Here is a 15162-nt window from a genome sequence, read left to right as displayed (position 1 = left end):
CCCCATTGGTGATTGCTGCCCCATATATTAAAAAGAAAGTGTATGATTTTCTTGAATTTCTAAATAAATAAATAAATAAATAAATAAATAAATAAAATATTGCCTTTATCACCCAGTCTGGTTCCTGGTCCATCATGACCCGGGGTATTTGAATAAGAGGTGTGATATGAGTGGTGCATCTCTCAAATATTGAACATATATAAAACAAAATAAGCATTTCAGTTGTGCCCTGCATACTAGGGCGAGACCAGGGTGTATCGCCTGACTGAAATCCTTAACAGAATATTGAAGGATACTGTTAGCAGGTTTTGCAGGTTGTTGAAGGGGATTATCACATTATGCCATACAGGCATGAGGAATGGAGGCGATATCCCTAAGTGGGAAAGAGGGATACCATGTCTCACCTGATGATGCCTGTCCCTCCACTTGAGGGTTGCATCCTCTCTTGTGATCCTCCCTCACATAGCCACCCCCAGGGTCAGGGTCAGGTAGTGGCTGCTGTCCCCTGGCCACATGAGGAGAGTCTACCTCCAGGAAAGGAGTGATGCCATTATCAGCTTCATCACAGTACTCTGACCTACCATCATTACAAGCAGTTGTACTGAAGCAATATTAAACGTACTCTGACCTACCATCATTACACAGATTAAAACATGTTTCTGTATGGCAAGATATTTTCACCAATCAATACTGGGTTATGCAGCACTGGTCAAACCCTTACAAGAATGAACTAAATTATACAAATCTGTGCCAATGCTATGATCAGCAAAAGCAGAACAGGCACCCATCACAGTAAAATACATGCCCTTGAATGTGCTTGCTGCAGGATTTCCAGATAAAACAAGAAATTAATTTTGTACAGCTAAAGGTGGAATGGGTTTGCAGTGGCTATTCACACTCAGAAAGATGGTCATAAGCAAAGTCCACTAGCATACTACAGCACTGCACAAGGCCCGATGGTTGCATTGGTTACCCCTGGTCTCAGGTCTGTTGCTGCAGCCACACTGTCAGTGCAGCAATGAGAATATCTTGTGCTGGGTTCTCCTCTTTAGATTGCAATTACTACATTCTATAATTCCACTCTTTAAGAAACACACAACCATTCACTTTTTTGCCTTACAAAGTATGAAACGCTATTATTGAATTAATCCTTTATCACTCTGACGCAGTGACATTTTAAATCCTGCATCTTTGCTACCTATTTCATGAGATGGAGAGCCCCACATTACACAATGCTGCTTTGATTTCTTTTGTTGATGCACCATGTTATGGTATGATGAAAGATGAAGAGAAATTAATTGCTGGGTATGCGGTATGGTCCTCCTAAACTGTGATAGAAAGTGCCAGACTGTCCAGTGCGTAATCTGCCCAGGTTGTTGAATTTGTAGTTCTGACCAGAACATGTGTATTAGCTGATTAACAAAGTGTTACAATATGCACAGATTGACTGTATGCTTTTGGGGTTAACCATGACTTTGATCAGCTTTGGAAGCAAATAAGATTTCTCACATCATCAGATTTCCCTATTAAAACAATACCTATGTTCCAGATGCATGGACGTAATCATGTAACAAAAGAAAAACAATTGTTAACTGTGCAGCGCACCAACCCTTTTGTGATGAGGTATCAAAAGAAAATGCTTTAGCAGATGTTTCTGCCAAAGAGGTGGCTGTTTCTTTCTCTCAGGCTGAATTTTCAGGCTGAATTTATATTAAGACATGCAAGTCAGGTGCAGAAATCCTCCCTGCAAGTGTGTGCAACTGATGAAAAAACAGAGCTTCTCCTCATTGCCCCACCTGGCCAAACTCAGCCAAGCCTACACGTCATTCATAATTGATGGTCACAATATCTGTGTCGCCGCCTCTGTAAAAACTGTGCGTATACCTAGTCTCTGCTCTAAGCATGATTCGTTAGGTAAATCACATTGCTTCCTCACCAGGTTACCCCACAAAGATCATATATGTTAGTAAAGCCTTTCGGTCTGCCAAGAATTGTCTGAAAGCATCTCACACCCCCATCGGCTCAAAATTAAACTATTGTAACTCACTTCTCTGCGGCACGTCCGAAAAAAACCTGAACAAGTTACAAGTAACACAGAGCAATGTTCTCCGGACTGCACTTGACATTGGCAAGCATGACCACATCTCAGCAGCCAGGACGTCTGCCCATTGGCTTGTGGTTAAGGGCATAACTCAAGTTCAAGATATTGTCCATCGCCCACCACTGCCTGCTGAACGACGCAGCCTCCTACCTCACTCAGAAAATCAAGAGGCATACCCCAACAAGGCCTTTAAGAACGGCCCATAAGCATTGCTTCATCACCACCAAATTTAAACGCGAAAGGTCGGGGGGGATCCAGCTTCTCTGTCCGGCAGTCACCCTCTGGAACGACCCCCGTCCGCCCTCCGTCCACTCCTGCAAAGTGAACCATCCTACAACGACTTCAGAAAAAAGCTAAAAACTCATCTTTTTAACCAACTTTTCCCCCCTCATTGCCCACTCCCCTCCTCACCCTCTGTAACTTTCTCTGGACTTTCACAACGAGTGCCTAGATGCCCATGGGCTTTGCATGCTATTTTAAATATTGAAATAAATAAAAAATAAATACTATACAGAACACTGCCCCATAGTCATAATATAGTCTTTGGTCTAAGGTGAGATGTTGCTTGCACCTTGATAACCCTTGGGATCAAGATGGTTTTTTTTTTAAAAAACTTTATTTTTAACTTTTTGCTGTATCAAATAGGCAGTGCTCCAACAGGGAGCTGCCTAATGCAAGCCCCAACAACAGTCCTCCCCCCCTCCGCCCCCCAGCCCCGCGCCCACCATGACTTTGAATGCCGCTATCCATTGTCTAAGTCAAATAGAAAGTCTTCCACGTTGTCCCTGTATATCTCCATCCTATGGTCTCTCGCTCTGGGGGCTTGGATTGTTCGAATCTGAAGCTTCAGCATTGTTCATCAGGTAAGTGATGTATGGGCCCCAGATGTCGTGAGGGCGCGCATGTAAGGGCAGGGTCCGGATAAATTCGGTGTCCATATCTTGGCAATATGTTATATCCTTTTCCCAGTCAGCTATCTTGGGGAGTGGGCCACGACCCCACGACATAGCAATTCTCCTTCGTGCCAGCACCATGAGGAGCGCTGCTAACTTGCGTGACGCTGGCTGTAGATATTTTGTGAGGCCGAGAAGCGGACTCAACGGTAGGGAGGTCACCTGCTCACCTATAATGTCGGATGTTATTTGTATAACGGAAGTCCAGAAGCGTTGGATACCAGGACATCCCCATGCCAGATGAAGAAAATCAGCGCTGGCAGATGTGCATCTCTCGCACTGGGCTGACACTTCAGGGTGGTGTCTGTTTCCTGACTGGAGTGTAGTATGTTTGGTGCACAAAGTTAAAGTGTATTAGCTTGAGTCGGGAATTTAACGCTACCTTCTGAGTCTGACGAAGAATGTAGGCCCAGTCTTCCTCACTAATCGGTTCTTGTAACGCTGATTCCCACCTTTGTTGCACTTTAGGTTGGAGTTTCCGAGTGTCTCCCACCAGGGTTTTGTATAGAGTTGACACCAGTCTGCCCTCACCCTGCGCTAAAATGGTATTATGTAGCAGATCCCAGGTGGGGGGTTGTTTAGGGAATGTGGGGAATAGCCCCTGGAGGGTGTGGCGAAGTCTGAAATAAAGGAAGACGTCTAGGGATGTGTTCCCTCCCCGGTCTTTTGCCATTTGGGGGGTCAGAAAGGTGCCCTCTGGGAAGAGGTCTCCCAACGATTTAATCCCTATTTTATCTATCCATAACAGGAATACTCTTTCGTTCGTGAGGGAGATGCCGGGGATGAATTTTATCGGCAGTAGGGGGGAAAATCGTATAGCCAACCGTATTCGCCAGCAATCTTCTTCCATATCGCATATGTGGATAGGACTGTATTCAGTGTTTTATGCGGCACAGGAATGTGGCTTATTATGACTGCAGCAAGCAGGTCGGGGGAAGCCAGGGCTCTTTCCACTTGCACATGTGGTCTAATGTAGTGGGTTGAGTACCAATGGCTTAGGAATTGGGCCTGTGCCGCCCAGTAGTATTTTTCTATATCGGGGAGAGCCAGGCCCCCTTTTGATATTGGTAGAGTGAGTGTGTTGTACGCCACCTGTGTTGTACGCCACCCGCGCTGGTTTCCCCGCCCATAATAATTCAAGGATCGCGCTCTTGATTTTTAATAAAAAGGATTTGGGGAGAAGTAGCGGGATATTTGTGAAAAGGTATAGAAGTTTGGGGAGAATGACCATTTTTGTCAGTGAGGTTCTGCCCCACAGCGTTAGTGGTAGAGATTTCCATCTTTGAATACGTTCTTGTAGTAACTGCAGTGTAACTACATAATTGTCTCTAAATATATCGTGGTGGCTTCGTGACATCTTAATCCCCAAATAGCGCACCTTCGAGTTTTCCCACTTGAACCCGTGGTCATCTGCAAACTCCAAAGTGCAAGGGGTCAGAGGGAACACTATCGATTTGGAATGATTGGTTTTGAGGCCTGACATTAACCCGAATTTTATCACCTCTCGCATTACGGGATTAAGATTAGTTTGGGGATCGCTGATGAACAACATGACGTCGTCAGCGTATAGGGAGACAATTAGCCTGTGCGGACCCAGCTTTATCCTTCGACCCAACTGCTCGGCTCGCAGCCTTGACGCCAGGGGTTCCATCACCAGGGCAAAGATAAGGGCCGAAAGTGGGCAACCCTGTCTCGTTCCACGTTCCAGTGTGATCCCTGCGGATTTGGTGTTCCCAAGTGTGATGTATGAGCGTGGTTTGTTGTATAACAGGGCTACTAGCTTCAGGAAGAAGTTACCCAAACCCATCTGCCTTAGTTTAGCGAACATGAAGGGCCACTCGACTGAGTCAAACGCCTTCTCGGCATCCAATAATACCGCTATTGCCTGCTGCGTCGGGTCCAAGACCTCAATGACGCCAAACAGTCTCCTGATGCCATATGTTGTACTCCGCCCCGGGATGAACCCGGCCTGGTCACCCAGCACCAATGCCGGCATCAAGGGGAGCAATCTGGTTGCCAGGATTTTAGCTAGGATTTTGTTGTCTAGGTTGATCAATGAGATCGGCCTGTACGAAGCGCAGTTCTCTGTAGGCTTTCCAGCTTTGTGCAGCATCATTACGTTAGCCTCGCGCATCGTGGGAGGGAGTGTCCCCCGTTCCACCGCCTCCTCGTAGACTTGTAGAAGAAGGGGGGCCACCACCTCCACGTGCGCTTTGTAAAATTCGCCATTGAGTCCATCGGGACCGGGAGCCTTGGTGTTAGACAGGGATTTGATTGCTGTCTGAATTTCTTCGAGCGATATGGGCGCGTTCAAGGGTTCGCGCAGGTCCTGGCTCACCCAGTACAGTTCCGTGTCATTAAGGTACTCTTGTATCGCTACGGGATCTGCTGCTCCTTTTGAACTGTACAGGTTTTGATAGAAGTCTCGGAAAACACTGGAGATCTCCTCCTCTGTGTAAACCCTCTGGCCTTGCGCATCTGCAATACATTCAATGCGGGGTGGGACTTTGTCTATGGCTAGTAGCCTGGCCAGCAGTGCACCTGGCTTTTGCCCCTCTCCGTATTGCCTGATCTGTTGCCTGCGGCCCAGGAGCTTTAGTTCGCGGTCCGCTGTCTCCCTGAACCCCAAGAGTTCTTTTTTGAGCTCGGCTTGGGTGCGTGGGTCTGGAGCATTGGAGAGGTTTCGTTCTAGTTCTTTCAGACAACGCTCTTTGTTGGATAATTCGCCTCGGATCAATTTCAACAAGTCATTTTCTTTAGTCAGGCAAATTCCTCGTATGTAGCACTTGAGTGTTTCCCAGGTGGTGCATGCGGAGTCGACAGAGTCTTGGTTGATCTCCAGGAAAGAGACTATCTCGTTACGTAGTTCTGCAGCAAATACGGCGTCCGTGAGCGAACCGGGCTTGAATCTCCAGTTGAGGCCAGGCACTGTTACGCCCGCTAGGGTGGCCTCCAATACAACCATCGAGTGGTCGGAGTAGGACCTTGGCAGGATATGGCACGCTCCCCATCTGAAAGGGCTATGGGAGGATGCCAGGATTTAATCGATTCTGGAACTGGTGTTGTGTACCGCTGATCAGAAGGTGCAGTCCCTGCTGTCCCTGTTGTGTCTTCTCCACATATCAGATAGATTGAAGGCCTGACAAATCTCTCGAACCTGAGTGCTGGCCTTGGATGGGACTCCCGATGTGTTATGGGACCTGTCGAGCCAGGGATCAAGTGTGGTATTGAGGTCTGCACCCCACACCACAGTCGTCGCGTTGGTCGCGTCCAAGTGGGACATTAACCAGTTGAAATTATCAGGTCCGTCTGTGTTCGGTGCGTATGAGTTCACCACCACCACCTCCTTTCCTGCGATTATCCCCTTCACCATTAGGGCCCTCCCCTCCGTGTCTTTCTTTAACTCGATAAAGCTGAAATTAGTTCTTCTGTCGATCAGGATCGCAACACCCCTGGCGAATGAGGAATAGGATGAGAAGTACCGATGACATCCCCATGATCTGGCCCAGTGTTGTTCTGACGCGGGCAACAGATGAGTCTCCTGGAGTATCGCTATGTTGATTTTGTGTCTCCGAAGATATTGAAGAATTCTCCTCATTTTCGTAGGCTGATTGCCACCACGGATGTTCCAGGTGGCGATTTTCAACGTTGCCGCTGCCATCCGGAGGGGTCCAGATCTTCATGTCGAGACGAGGCTCGCGGGATTGCTGGAGTCGCTTTTCATAGAGGAGCAGGGAGGACGTGGCAAGCGTTAGATGCATAGTTCTTCTTGTGACTGTCGTGGAACTGGGGTGTGTGGGTTGTGGCGGTTTTGCTAAACTAACTTCCCTCCCCTGCACGGGCAACCCCCAACAAGCCCGTGAAAAACAAACCCATTTTAACCGTACAACCAGCATTGCTGTGCTCGGGGCGCAGGTGGCCCTCCAAGAGGGGGCTGGCTCCCTTCTTCGGATGCACTGTTGAACTGTGGTGGCCGCTTCTAGGCAACCTTGAAGTCTCATGCAGCCGTTTTGGGTGTCCTAGGGGCAAATCTTACGGCGGGTTTCTTCTTGGTCTGTCGCCCCTTTGCGGTCTTCCGTTGGCAGTAGCGGGTCTACATCCAGAGCGGTCCAGATAGTCGCTTGTCTCTTCTGGTGTATTAAAGAACTGGGTCCTGCCCTCGTGTTGAATACGGAGTTTGGCTGGGAAGAGCATGGAATATTGTATCTGGTTCTCTTGCAGTCTGCGCTTCACTGCCATAAACGATCTTCTCTGCACTTGGGCCGCTTGGGAGAAGTCCGGGAAAACCTGGATCTTGTCGCCGTCGTACTGGAGGTCCCCTTTTTCCCTAGCCGCCCGTAGAATGGCATCTCGGTCCTTATAGTTAAGCAATCTCGCTATGATTGGGCGGGGATTAGCCCAGGGGATCGGTCTGGTGTTAGGGACTCGATGAGCTCTCTCCACGACGAACAGTTTGGACAGGATTTCTGTACCGAAAAGGTCCATGCATAACTTCTCAACGTAGTCTTCCATTTTCACGGTAAGTTGTTGTTCCCTGGCTCCCACAATCCTGATGTTGTTGCGCCGCGAGCGGCCTTCCAAGTCTTCGTTTTTGGCGCTTACTGCTTTCATTTGTACTTCTAGGGAGGCCACTCGGGATGTTAGGGCCGCTGCACCGTCGTCGAGGTCGGACACCCTCTGCTCGACTGTGTCCAGTCTGTCAGCGTGTTTGTCCATCCGGTGCTGGAGTAGGTCGACCTTGGAGGAGAGTGTGTCAAGTTTGCTTCCAAGACCTCCGATCCCGGCCTTAAGGTCAAGGAGGATTTCCCTGATGTCGAACCCGTGGGCCTCCTCTCCATCTTGGGCTGCGGCCTGGACGGGAGACTGCGCTCTGCTGTTCGAGGTGGTTGCTTTGGTCGCGGAGCTACCCTCGAAGTTCAGCTTTTTTTGAGATCTGCCCGTTTTCCTCGAGGACGCCATTGGCGCTCGCGTTGCAGGGGCCAGGAGGCACCGGGAGGCGGACCAGGGGTCCCGGGGCGCTCGGTTTGTCGCTGAGCCGGTTCGGACCGAGCTGTACCACGCCTCCCCCGGCGAGGGAGCCGGGGATCCACCCAGGGCGCGCGAGCGAGGGCGCACGGGGTGCGCGTACCTGATCCTCGGCGGCGCTCAGGGAGCCCCTCGGCGTCCGTCTATGGTGGCCCCTCCAGGGCTCTGCAGGATTTCTTTTTCCGTGTTCGCCAGCTCCGAGTGGCTCCCCCGGGTCCCAGGCCTCCTCTGCCGTCGGTCTTCCGCGTCTGGCCTGCACCCGCGTCCCGTCCGCACGGGGAAGGGGGGGGGCTCTTCACCGTCGAGGAGGGATCAAGATGGTTGCCTAGCTGCACCAAGGGTACTGTTGCCCTGCTTGGCCTGTATATATCATAGACTCAGATGTAGGAAAGGGGGTATGTTTGCTTCTCTCACTTAAGAATGGATTTTACCACATTTTCCTCAATAGTCCAAACGTATTGAAGATACTGTATTCTTTGCCACCGCCATAATGTGGTTAAGTCAGCATAAGCGGATCCAGGAGTGCACCTGTGTCCTTAGGGCCCCTTTACAAACATCTAAATGCATTCATGGAATTACAAAGGCTCCTGTGGTTTTTAATTTGCATTAGTCGTAGTGCACACTTTTTCAGGATGGGTCTAGGCCTAACCTGGTCATAGGCTGACAAAAGGACAACAGTGAAGTTATTAATAATGGATTCTGTGCCCCAGTTTAGCAGGTTAGAGTTCCTGTGAGTATTAACAGTGACTGGGGTTCCCACTTTATCAGCCAGGTGGTGAAGGCTCTAGGTACAGCTCTTCAAATATAGCAGAGATTGCACTGCACGCACCACCGTCAATGAGAAGAGGCAGTCGAGACAGAATGGAGATACAAAGGACAAAGTGACTAAGCTATGGGCTGAGACACGTCTTTAATGGGCTGATGACCTTCTACTGGTACTTTGTAGCATTTTTAGTAACATTAACAGAGGAACAGGGTTGAGGCCACATGAGGGTATAATGGGCCATCCAATGCGTCTTCTTTCATCAGCGCTATTATCTGCATCTCGCATGAATGTTCATCTGACAGATGACATGATGCTGGAATTCGGCAAAAGGCTCATCAAATCTATTAGGCCTATCCACTCACAGGTCAAAGAGATACTACACAGAGCACCTGCTGGTGTGCCACTCACTGGAGCCTAGAGAGAACGTCATCATGAAGGTACACCGACTGAAGCCATCATTGGCCCTGAGCTGGAAGGTGCCCTTTCAGGTACTCTTGACTAATAACACTGCAACGGGGTAAAGTGCCATTTCCTTGCAGCTTTCAGGTGTGTACTTGCACCTTTAGGGCATTCTGCAAGCATTTTTAGATCTCAATTACACATTTTGTGATGACCTCTGAATGTCTTACACATATTAAACATCGCATTTCAACACGTGTCAGCTTAAAAAATGTATATAATGAAACATGGAGGGGTCGATATTTCAAGTAGGCACAGTTCAGTTATTATATTCTGCAAATATTGCAGTGAAAGATAATATGCAGTTCAAATAAATTTTAAGCGCTAAAGAAAGTTTGAACTGCATCTTATTTTTCAGTGCAATATTTTACTACATTTTAGCAGAATATAACTGAATTCTGTGTACCCCATGCAGATGCTGCATTATGCACAGAACATTAAGGAAACACTTTCAGATTTTCGTTTTTCCGCAAGCAGTGAGTTCATTCTTCATTCGTCTTAATGTTGAAACATTTAAAATCGCGCATATCCACTGGCCTATGTGGTCAAAGTAGACCATTCCCTTTCAGAAATCGACATCCTCATATTAATAAAGGAATCAGCTTTTTCCAATGCTCAGTTTCATAGCAAGCTACATATAGGGAGCTAGTGAAGTCCCACCATGTTTTTTTAAAAAAAAATCAACATCATGAATCTCAAACAACATAGCTTTCTGCCAACATGGAGGGTTTATAGTCATAATGTAGAAACCAATAATGTCGAAAGTCATTTTTTCAAGAATAAAATGTCGGAAAAAAAAATGTCGCATTTTTTTTTAATGCATTTTCTTTTTGAAATGGGGGGTTCCCCTCCAACCCCCCTTTTTTAATTTTAATTTTTGTTTTACCCCTTTTTTTATCCCAAACCCCAAAATAAATATATAATTTTTAAAAAACAGAATTCAACATTTTTTTTTTTACATTATTTTTTCGAAAAAATTGTCATTCGACATTATTTTTTCGAAAAAATGACCGACCACCACATAACATACATCAAAACATTAAATGCACTGGATATGCTAGGGCTTTGAAATCACATGAAATTGATTTTGAAAATCCACTGTTTTTATATACATGTATCATGCAATGTAAGGGCAGAGTGGGGCTGAAGAAATCACCCTGACAGCCAGTGAACACAGACTGCGAGATTGTGCAGGTAATGTTTTATACTGATAAACTGATCCTTGTAGTTACATGGATGTTTTATTTATGCACACAGTTGTCTTGCGGTGCAGTGTTCAACAAATAATTCCAATAGGAATCATTCATGCGCTGTTTACATTGCTTTGTATATCATTTTAGTGAAAACCTCTGTGTAACCATGCGTGCACATGGGTGTTTAAATACGTGTGCAAAGAAAAAGCTTTGCAAGCATATTCTCTCAGCCACTTGATTGTGTTGAGGACAGGACTCATAATAATCCGTTGACATTCCCACAAAGAATGGTCCTGGTTTCATATTGAGCTAAATGTGTGATCAACATAATATAGAGGCAAATGTGCTGTCCAGTCATTTGGTCGACAGACAAATGGTCGATTTTTTTAAAATTTATATATATATTTTTCAGGTTTTCGTTTAGAAAAAAAAAGGGTTTTTTAGCAAAAAAAGGGGGTTGGCGGCCCCCCCCACAAAAAAAAAGTGAAAATACCAACAAAAAAAAAATTTGACCATTTGTCTTTCGACCAAATTGTGTCGACCATTTGTCCTGTCGACCATTTATTTTTGACCAAATGACCTGTAACCGATCGGCAAATGTGCATGTTCTTTCTTGCATGCTGACCCTCAGCATTGAGACATGACTTACGTTCTGCATTGTTCCAATATTGCAACCACCTACCTATCTAGAACACTGGGTTGAGTGGCGGAGATCATTGGCCAGCAGGGATGTGGGTATACCGGCAACAAAAGGAGCTACCTACCTTCGTACATGTTTCCTTATATAAGAAAGGTGAAGTTTCAAGGGATGAACCACCACCTGCCACTAATCTTTCACCATTGCTCCTTTATCTGCTGATGTTATTTGAGAACAACTACTTAAGGTTCTGGAACAAAAACACTGGGTTTAAACAAGCAAATTATCTGAGCAGTGTGTATCGAGCTGTCAATCTGTGTAATGTTATCACCGTGCAGAGGTGAGGAGCAGCGAGCAGGCCTTGGTGATATTTTGCACTAGACCATTTAGTGTATTTTATCCCATCTGCAGCTGAGTGCATGATGGGACAGAGTCCCCCTTCATGTGTTGGATGGCAGCTGAAGAGCAACAAAAAGCAAGCTCAACCAACGCTGTTAAACCTCAAACACTGACCCAGGCTACCCCCACAGTTTCTGTTATTGTGACCACCCAAATAGACCAGATGAAACTGGATGAATCCATGTGGCCATGTGGACCAGGCCAGCGCGTATGAGTTATCGTGCTTGTTGTTGTGCCAACACTTTGTAATTTTTTAATCACGAAAGACTGATATAATTGTGCATGTATGGACACCTCAGACAACTGTCTAAGAAATATTGCATTTTATTGTTCATGGAGGAGACACCCAACTTAAAGTCTGTGACGATTCCAACCACTTGCCACCCAGCACTGGTATATGTGCACATTCAGAGACTCGGTTTATGTCATAATTGCAAAGTTAAAGCCTACAAACTGCCCCTGCATTCATTTACTTATTTTATTGCTGCAGTTCTTGACCAATCTAATTTCAAGTCCCATTTTGGATTTGGGGTTAACCAGCAGATGCATTCGGGTATATGTATGCTGTCTAAGAGGCAGAGGGCTGTAGGAGGCATACAAAGTACCTTGGTTTGCAGCAAGCTACTAAGAGCTGGAGAGGCCCTGATTGCATTCACCTGTTCCAAAGTACTACAGGCTAGGCTGTCAAGAGCCAGAGAGACCTTAATTGCAATCCACTGTTGCAGTATACTGAAGCTGGGACTGGGCTTGATTGAACACAGCTGACTGAGACTGCAATCAGCTCCACCTTGTTGGCCCGTGGGCTTCGAGGGCCTTTATGAGCTCAAATCGAACAAAAATAGTTCTTCAGTGAACTGCTTACACTGGGAGTTTGTGCTTCTGTGACCAGTTATTGAACCTTTTCTGAACATCCTGATTTTGGCTTGTGAATCATGTTTGTTGCTGCTTTGCTGCGCCTTTTCCAGTCTGTTTTGCAGCCTGCTTGTTATTATTCTCTTTCCTTGAAATCCTGCTTTTGGCTTGTGAACACTGTCTGTCCTTGCTGCTGTGTTACAGCCCCTGTCCTGTTTCACTGTTAAGGCCATCCAGTTCTGTTCGGATATCTCTGCTGCTTTTCTGACTTTCTGCAAACACCCTGTTTTCTGTAAGAATTTCCGCATCTCTGATTTGTCCTATTTCTGCCTAAACTATTTTCCCCATTTCTCTCTGCAATCCCAGTCCTGTGCTCTTCTGTCCTTTGTTCCTGTTATTCTATGCCACGAATTTGCTAAATTAGTAGCTATCTCCAGTATTTAGCTTTCCAGTTTGTTCCTTGCTTGCCTAATTCCCAGACTTCAGTCCATAGTTCTGGTTCCTGTTCTTAGTGCTCTGAGTTTCCTGAAGTCCTCATATGTGCTGTGTTATCAGCGTCCAGTCTTGTCTGAGACCATTGCTTTGTGTGTCATGATATTTCAGTCTCTGATTTGTACTTTATTCTCTACCTGTCCTGTATCAGGTTATTTCTTTCAATGCTGCTTTATGCATGGATTACATCTTGGCCCAGTGCTATGCCTCCGCTCTGCATCCATTTACAGTGTAACACTGGGTTGGTCTCTGTTCTGATCAGAAAAGGGAAATACTTCTGTTGCCTTCATCTAGTCTGTTGGAGTCTTATACGCCTCTGTATATGGTCTCCAGTTTCACCATTACACAGAGTACAACAGTGTCTTCAGCATGCCCAACACATGATGCTGCTGTATGACAGTTGTTAAGAGTAATATGCTGGTAGTGCTCCAAAGGGTTTTTCCTAATCCCTGGAGGCCCCTTATATTATTGTACACCCTTTATTCTGATCAATCCGTGTTGCCCAGCAAATTTGCTTGCCTTTGCCTTCTCTGTGTTTATTTGCTTACAGCCAGCTCCTTCCCCTGTAGTTCCTGTTACAACTCAGATCAGCCTGGTATGTGCCCCGTTTGTGTTATATGCTAGCATTACCTCATGCATCTCTCCTAATCGACAGTGCATACTCTAAGGTATAGCCTTTGCCCTGTGCCTGTCGGCCAGACTACTGACAAAGTCCCTGTTCCTGAAACAGTAAATATGGAGGATGCCCCTAGTTTTTGCAATGAACATTATGATACATACAATGAAAAGGTTTCATATTGCTTCATGGTAACACACCTGTCAGTAAAGAATGAAACTCCTAACAAAAGGGTATGCTCAAAGAGATTTCGCCTACTTTGTATGCAGACATATTAAGCACATGAAGTATATTGTACTGTAATCCAATATTCCTTTCCCCATATCAAGAATGTTACAACATTTTAAAATTTCACTGTAGTGCACCAGCAACTGTGGTACCAGACTCCAGTTCAGGTCATAGATGGTCACTTTTACATGTCATATTGGGACTATCAGATTCTCGTTACCTTTGTCTGCCCTTTGGGTGAATTCTTAGTTTTCAAACTGTTCCAAAGGTGCTGCCATATATCTATCACAGCAGTCAGCATTGTTCATCGCAAGAATACGCAGGATATGGTGGAATCAGTTTATAAGGGTGTAGAAGGAGTAGACTGACACACAGGTGACATAGTGATTGCTATAGACTTTCATTACCCACTAAAATAAAGAGTAAACCTCAACTAAACACTAGGGGGTCTGTCAGGATGTCTGTGTAAATCAATAGTCCACCGCCGTGTATCAAAAACCCTACTTCGGTCCATTACATTTAAAACTAAACTAGACATAAAGTAGACCTGCTTGGTCCAGAATAATGACTCCCTTCTTCTGGACTGGTGATAGAAGTTCACTTCTATGCTGTGATTTCTTCTTAGGGGAATGACTTCCTTCGTCGGGTCAAAATTGTATTCCAACGCAAAATGGCAAAGTTCAAGCACTTTTCCTTGGTAGACCCAATGTCTATCTTTTAACACTCTGTAGAACTTTGGTTACCAGGAGAATGACTCCCTTCTCCAGGTATCTTGATTTGATAGTTCAACACAGCCAGGGCAAATGACTCCCTTCCCATGGTCTTGGTTACCAGGAGAATGACTCACTTCCCCTGGTATCTTGGCTCCAGAGTTCCATACAATCAGGGGGAACGACTCCCTTCCCCTGGTCTATTTGCACTTAGTTACACAGGTCAACACCACCAGTGGAATGACTCTCGTCCCCTGGTCTACATATCATGTAGCTTCAAACACACTTCTCAAATTTTAGAAAGGTCCACGACCCCGGCTTCTCCTCTTCTTTGATTGGCCTCACTTGGTATCCGTCTCTACTAAGTACTGTGACGAGGAAGATGACTTGTGTTATTTTCTGATTTCGGGTCCCAGACCCTGGTTTCTCTCTTTATTTGGTTTGGCCCACTTAGTTCACTCTCCTGTCACGTATGACCACGAGGAAGATAACTTGCTTGTCGATTTGGGTCCTAGATCCTGGTTTCTCTCACTCTTTGGTTCGGCCCACTTGGCTTCCTCTCTCGCCAAGAACTGCTACGAGGAAGATGACACATATGATTCTGATATGGGTCCCAGACCTCTCTGGGTTGGTAGTGAATGGTTTTCCCTTCTCCACTGATCCTCAATCTTCACATTCGGATCCCAGACTCTTCTCTATGGGGCCAGTGGTTTTTGTTATGCCGCTGGGTC

The sequence above is a fragment of the Ambystoma mexicanum genome, chromosome 7p, assembly GCF_040938575.1.
Source record: "Ambystoma mexicanum isolate Mex_15411 chromosome 7p, UKY_AmexF1_1, whole genome shotgun sequence".
Taxonomy (NCBI): Eukaryota; Metazoa; Chordata; class Amphibia; order Caudata; family Ambystomatidae; genus Ambystoma; species Ambystoma mexicanum.
Note: the sequence above shows the minus strand (reverse complement) of the source record.